Raw genomic sequence first — 13641 nt, 5'->3', positions numbered from 1 at the left:
CCCTAGCAGCGTAGGATCTGTGCAAGACTTCACCAAGTACCCTGTAGACGATATTGTTGAGGACAAGCCTTGCTTTCTTCATATTCCAATCAATCGATCTGGGACAAAAACAAAACAAGCTGCTACTGGTTTGGTAAAACCAGGACTTGTTAACTACAAGGATAATCCTGTCCCGCCACACTATGCTGTGGTCCAAGTTCTAGAGATCACAAACAGTGGTTGTGAAGATTGGGAGATAGACTTTCCAGTTGAGGGGATCATAACTTTGCAGGAGGCAATGAATGAGTTGGTCCTTTGGCATCGACGCGACATCAAGTTGGGTGATGAGCCGATCTTAAGCCGTGTAACACGTCATAAGTCACCAACGCCGAATTCAACACCAATGCAACAGAAAGATAGTTCGATCATTCCATACCCCATGGTGCAGGAAAATATGACACCGACCTCCACAAAAATCGTTGAAACTTTCATATCACCTCTTGCGAAGGAACTCGACGAGGGGGACGTAGACAAAATTGTTCCTCAGAATGTCGACGCAAACATCAAAAAGGAAGCAAAGGTTGACACCAATGTTGAAGGGCCAACTATTTCAAAGAAAATTCATCAGCGAATCGCCACTGACGATGTCAAGAAACCGTCAGAATCAGTGGCACGCTTCCTGCATAAATTGCGGAGAGTTATGACAAATCAATCAAAAGCGGAATCAACATCTCATGGAGTACGCACACGGTCCCAAATAGACAATTTCGAAGTATGGGAAGAAGATGGAATGATTCATACTCGAGAATCATTACGTCTTAAAACCAATATCTCGATATACAAGAAGGAGGATGTTCCTCCTAAATTTGTGAATGGGAGGCCGTTCTTGACGACGGTGCAACTTTCTAAGTTGTCGACTCCGGAGATTAGAATGCATGAGTGGTACATGGTGGCTAGCAACAAATACAAACTCGAGGACTTCACATTTGTTGTGCCAGAAGATGCATTTTGGAGAAATGATAATATAGATCCTGTGCGGCATTTATTCTTTGACGATCTCTGGTCATTGTACCACCGACAAAGGATGGAAACCAACTACTTAACCCTCTTTTGCTTGTAAGTACCTCTAAACTTTCATATTTGTTAGTTTTGTACACGCACACATAAACGAGAGTCTAAAGATTAACACTTTTACACGTAGGATGCAATACATGGATGATAAGAAGAAACAACTTAAGACATGGTTTCTTGACTCGTTGATGATATCCCAAGCTCGCTACAAAGAAGTTGCTCTGAGACATGGAGAAGAATACAAAGACTTGGATGATGCTGAATTTGAGAAAGCCGTCAAACAGAATCAGAGAAAGAAAATGAAGGTAATGGCAGCATACATTGGACGAGCCATGTATAATCATTTACAACATGGCAAGGACTTAATAATAGCTCTGCACCACTTTAAGTAAGTTCTCGACATGGTTTTGAACTATAAATTATGGCAAGCGTGATCTTAACATGTGTTTTCGTCTATGTCTATATAGTGACCACTACATTTGTATCATGATCTTTCCAAAGCATGGTAAAGTCGTGGTCTTCGACTCACTGAGAATGGAAAAGGCTACGTATAATGACTTCTTGAAGATTTTAGATAAGTATGATTATTATTGCACACTTGTACTTATTACAACTTAACAAATGTATTCTTAATCTCACAATGCTATTCTTATATGCAGTGCATACCGTTTTTATTGGAAAGGACTTGGCGGCGAACATCCAGAGGACAAGCCTAATTTGTCAATATCATTATTTCCATATGGTGATAAACAACCTCCGGGTACTGTCCTGTGCGGTTATTATGTATGCGAATGGTGTCGTGTCACCTTTCATTACATGGTCAATCGTGAGGATGTAAGTTCGCTATCATTATCTATGTTGCAATTTTTATGTTATATTGTTGTTCATCACATTACTCTTAGTACTGCTTGCTTTTTGCTTTCATTGCAGGTTCCTAAATCCAAGATCAATGCTGAATGGTTAGAAAGAGATATGGTTTCCGTTAGCGTGGCTAAGGTTGTAAAAGACTTGCTTTACTTTATGCGCCGTGAAGTTCTTCATCAACAAGGGCTATTCTACAATAAAAATGGAAATTTGCAACAATTCCCAGAACTAAGTTTGTACACGATATCACACAGTGTTTAAATCTTTAGTTAGGAACTTTAGATGTTTAGTTGTCTATGGAACTTTGAGATGTTGAGTTGTTATGCAACTTGATATGTGTATAAATCTGTGTATGATGGAACTTGATATGTGGATGAATATGTGTATGGAACCTGTTATGGAACTTGATAGGTATAAATCTGTGTATGGAATCTGTGTATTATGAATCTGTGTATGGAATATGTGTTTGAATCTGTGTGTTGAATCTGTTATTAATTCTGTATATGAATCTGGAATCTAAATATGAATCTGGAATCTGTATATTGAAATAACAGTCGGACTTATATTTAAAACTGCCTGTGATGTGTGTCTATCACAGGCGGTTCTTTTAAACTGGACCGCCTGTGATGTGTTTCTATCATAGGCGGTTCTTTTAAATCGGACCGCCTGTGATGTGTGTCTATCACAAGCGGTTTTCGATTGACCGCCTGTGATGTTGTTTTACATCACAGTCGGTGCACCACAAGCGGTTCCTGGAACCGCCTGTGTAGAGGCTAACAGGACCGCCTGTACAGAGGTTTATTGTAGTAGTGATATAGAATGAAAATAACCTTAGCCTCCAACAATTCCCAATTTTAGGTTGTTAAATATTTTTAAATTATGTTAACTTATCTTTTCTAGTAATTACTTGTAGCTTTAAACTTGGTTTCATTTGTACGATGAAGTTCAATAATAAATGTTCTTCCTTTGATTACTTTTTTATTTTGTATGAATCATGGTTAGTCATTTTTCAATAATTTTTTTGTCAAACAAGGATAATGAATTCATCATTTCCATAGTTTAAATCAATCAAAGTGCATCACTTTAACATGGGCATGAACTTGATGATGGACAAATAATTTTCTAGTGTGATTCACACGCAAAATAGGTTATTGCGAGTGTGAAATAGCTCCTCAAGTCTAGGGACTAAATAGGGATATTTAGGAAGTTAATATATTTAGAGACCTCATTTAAGAAAATATTAGAGGATGAGTTTTTTGTTAATAATACCCTAAATTAGTTTTAAAGACTTATTTTGGAAACTAGTGGAGATGCTCTTATAGGTAATCTACGTTAAAGAAAAGTCATCCTGACACAACCAACAATGACAGTTCAACAATGAATGCATGTTCTTTAGTTATGTGATGATTCACATGCATGAAAATAATATTTTTTGTCTATAATAAAATGCACAAGAGGGAAGGCACAGTAGAATAAAGAGGCAGCAAAGGAAGGAAGAGCTAGTGTCTCCTTCGGCCAAGATGAGGAAACAAATACGGTGGTTTGAGCTCATGAAGGATTAGATATGAGTAATTAAGTTCATAGCAAGTGTTGTAGGATTACGAGGTACCAGGAATTTAGGGTTCCCTGTCGAATTGGCTAAATGGGGGCATACAGGATTGAAATTGTCTTTGAACATTGGACAAGCTAGTGCACCTTATAGGATACACTCTCCTTGGTTTCACCCGTCACCGCCGATGACACCTTTACCATCACCCTTGGAACGGGAATGCTCACCATGAGACCAAGAAAGCATTTCTTTGTTTGCAGCTCTGTCCGCAAAGGGAAGTCTTGAGGAATCATGAACAAAAGAACAGAGAAGCCGGTGTGACTTATCAGTGATAAAGAGTTTGATTTGTCAAATTGCATTGGAGAACAGAGGTAGCATATGAGTATCTTTTTTAGAGAAGTGAATAAATCTAACTTGTACATTACTGTATATCCAATTGTTATGTTGTAAGGTTTTTAATGCAACTGCCAAGTTCTAAATAATGGGAAATAACACACCTCAATAGAAAATTATACGCAAATTATATTATAGGACACCGACCATTCTATAGGACAGACCTCTAACTAACTGATGCTTTCTCGGCCTCAAGGCAAGTACTCACTTCATAAGTTTGAATGTATCTGTTTATTGTTAATGCAAAAGCTTATGATGTATGGTGATATTAGTATTATTGTTACATTTAACGGCAATTGGAGCAATCACTACAGTAAAAGGAACAATTTTCGACGGCCAAAGCCGTCGGACATAAGGATTGAACAGTCGGAGATAACCAATGTCCGACGGCATCAACCTAAGTCCGACGGTTTTAGGCCGTCGGAGATAAGGCGTCGGAAATAGTCTTATGTCCGACGGCCGCCGTCGGAAATAACCTATCTCCGACGGCCGCCTTGGCCCGTCGAAAGCAATAAAGGTCAATCGTTTTACCGACCAGCTGTGGGTCCCACAACGTTATGTCCGACGGCCTAACCGTAGCCGTCGGACATAAGTGAGCCATTATCTCCGACGGCTTTAGAAACCGTCGGACATAAGCGAGCCCTTATGTCCAACGGCTACGGTTAGGCCGTCGGACATAATATATTTCAAAAGTTACAAAAAATTCTGTTTTTTAAAAAACCTGACATTTACAAAACAAAAACAGATTTCATGCACATATACACATTCACAATCACAAATATACACATTCACATAAGTATTCACATTCACAATCACAAATATTCTCACATAAATATTAACATTCACAAATTTAACATCAACATATAGGTCCGACGGTTGTTGCAACTGACATTGTGTCTCATAAACAAGTGTTGTAATCACGGTTGCAAACAAGTGTTGCAAAGTGTTTCAAAAATTAACATCACGACACATCAATCATATCCATCGCCTGGATGGTTCGAGTAGCCACCTCCTCCTGCTGGACTATGCGTGTTGAAAAGGTTATTCACCCACGAATGCGATGCGTCGTCTTGACCAGACCCATCTCCTGGTGCTGCAACTGTAGCGGGGGGTGTCTGAAATCCCTATAACACACGCACATGAAATTGTAACCACTCAGTTTTTCATTTAAACAAATAAGACATCTATGAACATGTCACACACGCATATGTGTACATACCGTAGGGAATTGTGACGGAGGCGGAGGTGGAGGTGGAGGCGCAAGCATTGGCATTGGAAGTGCAAAGTCCGGAGGCGGCATCCCATAGGTGGGCATCAGGACGCCCGCTTGTTGGGCTAGTTGCTACAAATTATATACAAGTCATTGTTGAGAAAATAAGATACACATCATGTGTTTTACAAAATAAGCTACAAAATGTTACTTCAGCTTACCGAGAGAAGAGCTTGATTTTGGGCCTGGAGGTTTGCATAATACTCGTCCCTCTTCTTCTGGTACTCGGCTTGTTGCCTCTGGTACTCAGATTGTTGCCTCTGGTACTCCAATTGTTCCCTCAAGACTGATTGATGGTACTCTGCCTGTTGACGCAACACTGCCATCTCTATCTCGTGGGCGGATGATCGTGAACGGGACGACTGTGAAGACGACGATGTGGACTGTCGTCCACGGCGTCTCAGCTCTCTGGAATCAATCGTAGAATCAAAAATACCCAACCTACAAGAGTGAACCATGCACTTAGTATAGTAACTCATGCCTCAGCTGAATCGCAAGCATATGATGACAATTTTGAATTCCAAATCAAATAATCTCACCGTCCGTGGGCTTGTCCTCCTCCGCTAGCATATGCTGCATGAGGGTCGATTGGCTGGCTCCTCCAATCGTTCTCCTGCCCATGGCGTTGAACCATCTCCTGCCCATACAAAGCCTGGAGGCAAACAATATCAAATATAAGTGCATAACCCCTATGCCCTTGCAAACAATATCAAACACATAATAGAGTATCAAAAACTCACTAGACGGTCGGTGGCCGTCTGAGTGCATAACACATCAGGATTCTGAGGATCAGAACCCCTATGCCCTTGCATATACACCTCCACATCCGTGGGCGTACGGCCGTATTTGACTTCCTGTACATAAAAGTTACAATGACACATTTCTATGTAATTCAAAAGTTACAACAAACTGTGACTTACCATTCGCATAGCCAAGCGCACATGACCATCATCGCCGTAGTTGTGGAACGACTCAGTCCCATGGTTTCCCCTGTTCCTTTCGGAAATGGCACGAAACTCAGGGGAAGCCCACCATCTGCACAATGCCCGATAACCCTCTGATCGGGTGGCCATCCACGGCACCGACACCTACATGAAATTTTTTAAATAAAGCAAGCAAATACATGGCTTCGTGCGATATGAGAGGCAAGAACCTGTTTACCTCTAGGTATTGCTCCTCCGTCAAGTAAATTGATGACCACTCGGCCTTGGTATTTGGCATCGGTCGATCATCAGCATTTGCTCTGTACCATGCCTTTATAGCCTGAATTCGTGCATAGTACATTGCATCTGCAACGACATCGTTCGCGTTATACTCAAACACGTAACGAGCGTTCATATCATATGATCCATCTTCCGGCAACTTGTACCGTTTCTGCAAAAAAATTAGTGTTATCACAAAAGCAAACATATATGGAATAACTAAAATAGTATAAATAATTCATACCCAGAATGCATCCCAAACTAGTGTCTGTATGTTGCCAAACGTTCTACAGACACCATAGCGATAATGCTCCCAAGTGGTGGCGGGGACAGACTCGCCAGTAGGCAAAGTCACAACACCAGGCCAGTGCAGACGAACAAGATTACCAAGGACCATGTTCACCTGCCTGTAGTGTCCTGTGCCTATGAACGAGTCGTCGATCCAAGTCCTGCAAATAGTATAAACAATGTGGAAATTAAAACATAACTTTCAATAACATTTAAGCAAAGACATGTCACTCACTTTCCACTAGGCTTTATCAAAACCCGAGATTCGGGTGGAAGCTCTGGAGGTGGTCCAACAAAATGCAGCTTCCTCGTTCTCCTAACTCGAGAAGTTCTAGACCCAGCCGCGGAATCTCCACCAGCCCCAGAATCCCCAGCCCCAGAATCCCCACCAGCATCATCTCCAGCATCATCTCCCACATTATCTCCACCATCATCTTCAACATCATCTCTTGCATGATCCTCTACCACTGGTTCCTCAATTTCAGCATCCTATGAAACAAATACCTTACATCATACAATATTAAGTAACTCAAATAATGTAATTTAACAACTAACTTACATCTTGTGGAGGTAAATGTTCTGCCAGCGCTCTCCGTCTGCTCATGGTAGAACCTGTGCCCTGAAAAACTGAATCCTCACCCCTCGAGCTGCTCCTCGAGCTACTCCTCGTCCCAAGCAAACTACGAGCAAAAGACTTCATTTTCTTTGACATCCTATTTTAACAACAACAAGTTAGTACATAAATCGACAATAAAATAATAAAATATGCAATAAAATCATAAAATATGCAACAAAATCATAAAATATGCAATAAAATCATGATCCATACTCGTCAATTGTAATCGTAATCAAAATCAGGATCTAGTTGCTTTCGTCGATTTAATGGACGCCAAGTAGCTTTCTTCTTTCTTTATTTGTTGCTGAAGCTTCTCCATCATCTCTTTCTTTATTTCTTTAGCACAAAGATGTCTATAAAAGTAGCTTAGCTCCGCTAATGCTTTCCAGACATCATTTTTTACAAAACCACGAAACATAACAGGAAGGAGTCTTTCCATTATTATGTGGTAGTCATGACTCTTCAACCCAGAAAACTTGCCCGTCTTCAAATTCACCAACCTTCTAAAACTCGCGGCGTAACCATCTGGGAACTTTAAGTTTTTCAACCATTTCATCAATTGTTTCTTCCTTTGTGCCAACATGAGAAAATAAATTCATATTTCATGCAAAGAGCTGGTGGAAGGTTGTATGGAACAGCAAAGACGGGCCAACATGAGTAGGACGTTGCAGTTAGATTGAATGGCGAGAAACCATCTGTTGCCAAACCGAAGCGGACATTCCGCACTTCATTAGCAAAGCTGGAATCAAAAGCATCTAGTGCCTTCCATGCATCTGTATCAGCTGGGAGCACCATGACATTCGGATTCTCACGTACCCCTTCTTTGTGCCACCTCATGTGTCTGGCTGTATTCTTGGAGATGAACAAACGTTTCAACCGAGGTATAAGAGACATGTAACGAAGCTGCTTACGTGCAACCTTCGTAGTCACGGTCAAACCATCGTCATTTTCAACCTCAACGAATCTACGCTCACCACAAACAGTACACTTCTTCTCACCCGTGGTCTCCTTCCAGAAAAGCATACAATTATTATCACAGACATCGATTTTTTCGTAGTCCATACCGAGCCCAGATAACAACTTTTTGGACTGATACATTTCCTTTGGCATCTTGTGATTCTCCGAAAGTACATCACTTATCAAGTTCAAAAGCTCCTTGTAGCAGTTGTTTGAGAATGCAAACTTAGACTTAATAGCCATAAGTCGAGTCACAAATACAAGGACGGTCACTTTTGTGTGCTCATGCAACGTCTCTTCGGCAGCTTTAAGGAGCTCGAAGAACTTCTGAACCTCAGGTGTAGCTGGATCCTCATACTCGGTGGGTTGACCGGGGTTCTCTGAATCGACGGTTAGAAGCTCATGGCGTACATCGTCAAGCATCTCTTCCATCCTATCGTAGTCCTCCTCTTCATGTGACTGAACTTCTGAAACAATACAAGGAGGTGGGTCCTCACCGTGGTGCACCCACACCTCATAGCCTGACATATAACCGTTCTTGCAAAGATCTATCGACATAGTCCTCCTGTCAAGGAAATAAATGTTCCGACACTTGGTACAAGGGCACCTAACATCGGTTCTAGTCTCTGACCGAGCAAAAGCACGGTCGAGAAACGCGTCAGTCTTGGCAACCCACTCACTTGATAGAGCACCTCTTTTCTTCCAACCTTATACATCCACCGACGATCCTCCTCCATGAGGTAACTGGATTACGTTTACTTGATTATTTAAGTAAATCACCCCTATATCTATAGAAAAGTATAAGTAAATTACGTAGTTAAACTAATAAACTACCACTAAGTAAACTAAAATAACCTATAAACTACCACTAAGTAAACTAATAAACTACCACTAAGTAAACTACCACTAAGTAAACTACCACTAACATATAATATATACGAAATAACATATAATATATACGAAATAACATTGCCACGAGTGCTAAATTATATAAATTAACCTTATTTCCGAGGGCATAATAAAAACCCTCGGAAATTAAAAGTTTAAATTATCTAAAACACCACTAAGTAAATTAAAACAAATTAAATTTATTACATAATCAAATTCCAACCGTCGGACATAACAAGCTAAACAATATTAAACATACAAAAATTTTAATACTGAAAAAAGACAACTACAAAATAATATATATATTAACAAAATTAAAAAATACTCACTTAGGCTTGACGGCGGGACGGTGGTCGGCGTGGGCGGGACGGAGGATGAGTCGGGGCAGCCGGTGTCGGGACAGCTACCCGGACGGTGGCGGCGGAGGGCACGGGCGACGTCGGGGGCGGCAGGCACGGGCGGGCGGCGGCGGCGTTGGCGTCGGCGGCAGGCAGGCACGCGCGGGCGGCGGCGGGCACGCGCCGGCGGCGTCGCCGGGTGGACACGGGCGCTGCAGGTGGGCGGCGGCGGCGGGTGGGCGGCGGCGGGCACGCGCAGGCAGGCACGTGCGTCGGCGGCGGCGATGGCAGAGAGCAGCGCGCGGCAGAGAGAAAAACGCGAAATGAAACGGCATGCGGGGCCTGCGGGCGTTAAAAAAACTTATGTCCGACGGCTACCAGCTCGGCCGTCGGACATAAACTTATTTCCGAGGGCCAGCAGGAAAGCCGTCGGACATAAGTTTTATTTCTGAGGGCCAGCAGAGACAGTCGGACATAAACTAATGACCGACGGTCTTGTAGGTAGCCGTTGGACGTAAATTGGCCATCGGATGTCCATCGTTTTACTGTAGTGAATAAAATTGGGAGTACTGGAATCAGCAATGGATCACCTTTGATGAGCATGACTAGCGGACACAGGAGAAGAGAATTGCAAGTTGCTGCTGGCAGGTTCTTATACCATTCAACACTTGTGGACCAATTAGTTTGCTCGTGATCACGTAACTGTACACTAGAAGACCGGCCAGTAACAACTTTGTTAGGCAGTGAAACGGCAGCAAACACATTCTGCTATATATGGGCTTGTATTTTTCCCTTCACAATCTAGGCAGACGTCTGACATTTCAGAAATGAAAAGGAAAACTTTTTTTCATAATCTATATACAGAGTACATTATTCTGCGAGAGACCAATCCTTGCATTGAAACAAAGGATATAAGTTTTGTCTATAATTAAATGGCAGCACATGGGGGAGTAAGGAAGTAGAATAAAAAGGGAGGACAGGCAGGAGTAGTATGGCAGTAGGCAAGCACTTTGCTTCTTTGGCAGGAGCGTCTCCTTCAGCCAAAAAAAATGAGGAAACTCGAGAAATCATGTTGGTTTAATTTGAGTAGGACAGGGATATATACGTAGAATGACTAGTATAGGATTTGGAGGTACCGGGATTTTAGGCTTTAGTATGGCATTGGCTAAACGTGGGCAAACGGGTTTGAGATGCTCATCAAACTCTGAAAAAGCTGCTGCTCCATTTAGCATACACACCAGTTGATTTTTTTCTATTATCACTTATTACAATTTCAACAGTTTGCATGGAGCTTTTCCTACAACGGTTGGCCGGTGCGTTGATGGGTTCTGTATCAAAGCATAAAGGAGTTAACGCTACTTTGGCATCATTTATGGGAGTTGTTGCCAGGTGACCGAGTCAGAGTCTGTCAAGTCATTGATTTGTATGAAAAAGAATAACTCTAGCCTTTTTAATGTACACCTAATTATTTTAAGGTTTTTAATGCAATTGTTGCTTACTAAATAAAATATTTTTAATGTCAAGTCAAACTTTTCTTCCATCTACCTACTTTAAAAATTCAGACTTCAAAACCTTTAGAATAGAACTCTCTTGTTCTAGTTTAACAAAGTCATTGCCATGGTTGAGCGTTGCTTTTTTTAAAAAATCTTTTAAAAAAGGTTAAATTCGAGCTCAATCAATTCAACACAAAGGCATATACATTTGTTTCCTTGTTTCTCAAAAACCTAAACTATAACTATGTCTATATCACCCCTTTCAAAGGAAAGCTTAATTAGTATGTATGCATGTGTTTTACCTAGTTTGGTTTGGAGCTTATTTTTCCTTCAAAAGTCCATTAAAAGAAATAATAGAAGTAAAAAAGATTTCTTAATTAGCCATCTAGCACCTCCCTGGTCAGCTTGGTCCTTCCCACACTTTGCGGGCTAGCCACCAGACTATCCTATCCTCTATCTCTCCCTTCTCCGCCCAAGCGCATCAGTCTCCGCCCTCCCTGATACAACCATCTACACCTCCCCCACAAGCTCACCATAGTCCGATGCCTTCTATTTTCATCACGACAAACTCCTTTCTCGCTAGTCGCTAGTCTCACCCAACTGATGGGGCCTCATTCCGATAGCGGCCAACAAAGCTATCGGACATAAGTCGGCCATCGGAGATTTCTAATTTTTCAGTTATGACCTCATATGCAACAAATCAAACCAATCGGTCTTTCCACACTCATAAGCGCCACACACAGATGGAACAACATCAGGTGGCGCCACACTCATAAACCAATCTGTCATTCCTCCATTTTTCTACCATCTACTTTGTCCTTCTCCTAATAGCTATTAGTGATAGCTATAAATCAGTAGTAATATTCATTAATCACTATTGATTCATGACTACAACTGTTAGTGATGAGCTCTTTCCTTAAAAAAGTCTCTCAGTTTTGGTGGTGTGCTCACCTATACCCTTAGTCGTGTTTTTGCTCAGCTGTACTCTTCCAGTGCTATAGAACAGAGAGACACAGCTGAGCAAAAATACGACTAAGGGTATAGGTAAGCACACCACCAAAACTGAGGGAACCAATTTAAAAAACCTAAAAAAATAATCATAACTATTTTTTTATAGTTCAGATCATGATAAACTTTATATAAAAATTATAGAGTTGAAAGAGATATAAAACTTTGTTGCTGACAACTTTTAAATTTGAGATAGTTTACTTGTGCAAATATTCAGAATTAATTCTTCTCTCATCAAATTTGAGATGATTCAACACATGTGGACCAATATAATTAGTTTTCTCGCCATATGTAACGAATTCGGAACACTATAGAAGACCGGTCGGTAACAACATTGTTAGGCAGTGAAACACGGCAGCAAACACATTCTGCTATATATGGGCTTGCATTTTTCTTCATAATCTTGACATGCATCTCACATATTTAGAAAAGAAAAGAAAAACTTTTTTTCACAATCTATATATTCCCTCCGTCCCAAAATATTAGTTATTGTAGCTCTTGATTTTTATGCTTATACTAGATAAATGCCCGTACGTTGCTACAGAGCCAAAATATTTAAAAATGTTGATAGAAAAGGCATATAGATAACTCTATTTCATCATACAATTGATACAAAAGTAGCAGTTAAATTGCCAATGACATGTGATGCTAAGCATCACCATTCTAGGAGATGTCCAAATCTCAGAATTACCTCGTCTGAAATACCGGAAGGTGTAGACTGGATTATAGGCTTTTAGAACATAACTGTTGTATTTGTGTATGTTCACTAACTCAACGCTCTCAGTTAGAATAAACTGAAGTAGCACCAAAGGTGCAAAGAGCCATCCAATTTTTTCATGTAGTGTTGCATCTAGAATAAGCCAATTAATATGAACATTGCGACAGTTACAACCACATCTGTCAGAAACGGGTATTGGTTGTTTCCTCCTCATGCTGCTTAGATACCTCCTTGCCTTCTCATTCCGAATCTGTAGAACAACAAACAAAAAAGGTTTGAGACTTAGCAACAATTTATGCTAGAATTTTTTACATGTCTCAATATATCCATAAATAATAAACCATACCTGTGAAATAGTATCTGCTGATGGTGTACCCAGGAGATCAGTCATCAAATCCAACTGGTGAACCACATTTTTACCAGGGAATAAAGGCTTCCCAGTCAAAATCTCTGCAAAAATGCAACCGATGCTCCACATATCGATAGCCGGTGAATACTACACAAGAGAACTGTGTTAATGTCATGGGGATAACATAAGCATTTTAAAGTTAACGCTGAAGGTGGAGAAAACAAAAAAAGACCAATAAGGCTTAATAAAACAACAGTATGAGAAAAAATGGGTACCTTACTAAAGAAAGATCCACACAGCTTAGGAGCCCTGTACCATCTAGTCCCCGGCCTACCACTCTTCCTGGTCTAGCTGCAAGATTGGCAAAGATGAAGCATGTCAGGAAAACTCAGGAGTGACTGAAAAAAATAGACTGATGGGTAGCCACAGATTAGGAAATGTGACCAGTTACCTGTTGGAATCCTTTGAGCAACCTGGGAGGTTGCTGCTGGACCTTCCTTTGCAGGAATTGGAGTGGAGTGAACGGTTGTTGTCCTGCAAGCAGCAAATCAAGTTCAGCAGTCAACTTTGAGCGAATTTTCTATGACACCCCAAGCCAACAAGGAAACACGTCATCAGATCATCATCCTATATCTAGTTGATGAATCCTATTGAGTAG

General features: G+C 40.9%; 1 long non-coding RNA gene across 1 annotated transcript; it reads right to left on the bottom strand.

The window, feature by feature from the left end:
• Positions 1–12825: 12825 nt before the first annotated feature.
• On the bottom strand, positions 12826–13306 carry LOC103646462 (uncharacterized). The gene is made up of 3 exons (XR_562205.2): positions 13259–13306; positions 12981–13130; positions 12826–12884 (listed from the first exon to the last, which is right to left on the bottom strand). It is a non-coding gene; the product is annotated as an uncharacterized lncRNA (long non-coding RNA).
• Positions 13307–13641: the final 335 nt, after the last annotated feature.

The sequence above is a fragment of the Zea mays genome, chromosome 2 (genome assembly GCF_902167145.1).
Source record: "Zea mays cultivar B73 chromosome 2, Zm-B73-REFERENCE-NAM-5.0, whole genome shotgun sequence".
Lineage (NCBI taxonomy): Eukaryota > Viridiplantae > Streptophyta > Magnoliopsida > Poales > Poaceae > Zea > Zea mays.
The sequence above is the reverse complement of the archived record's forward strand: the minus strand, read 5'-3'. Positions and strand labels throughout refer to the sequence as shown.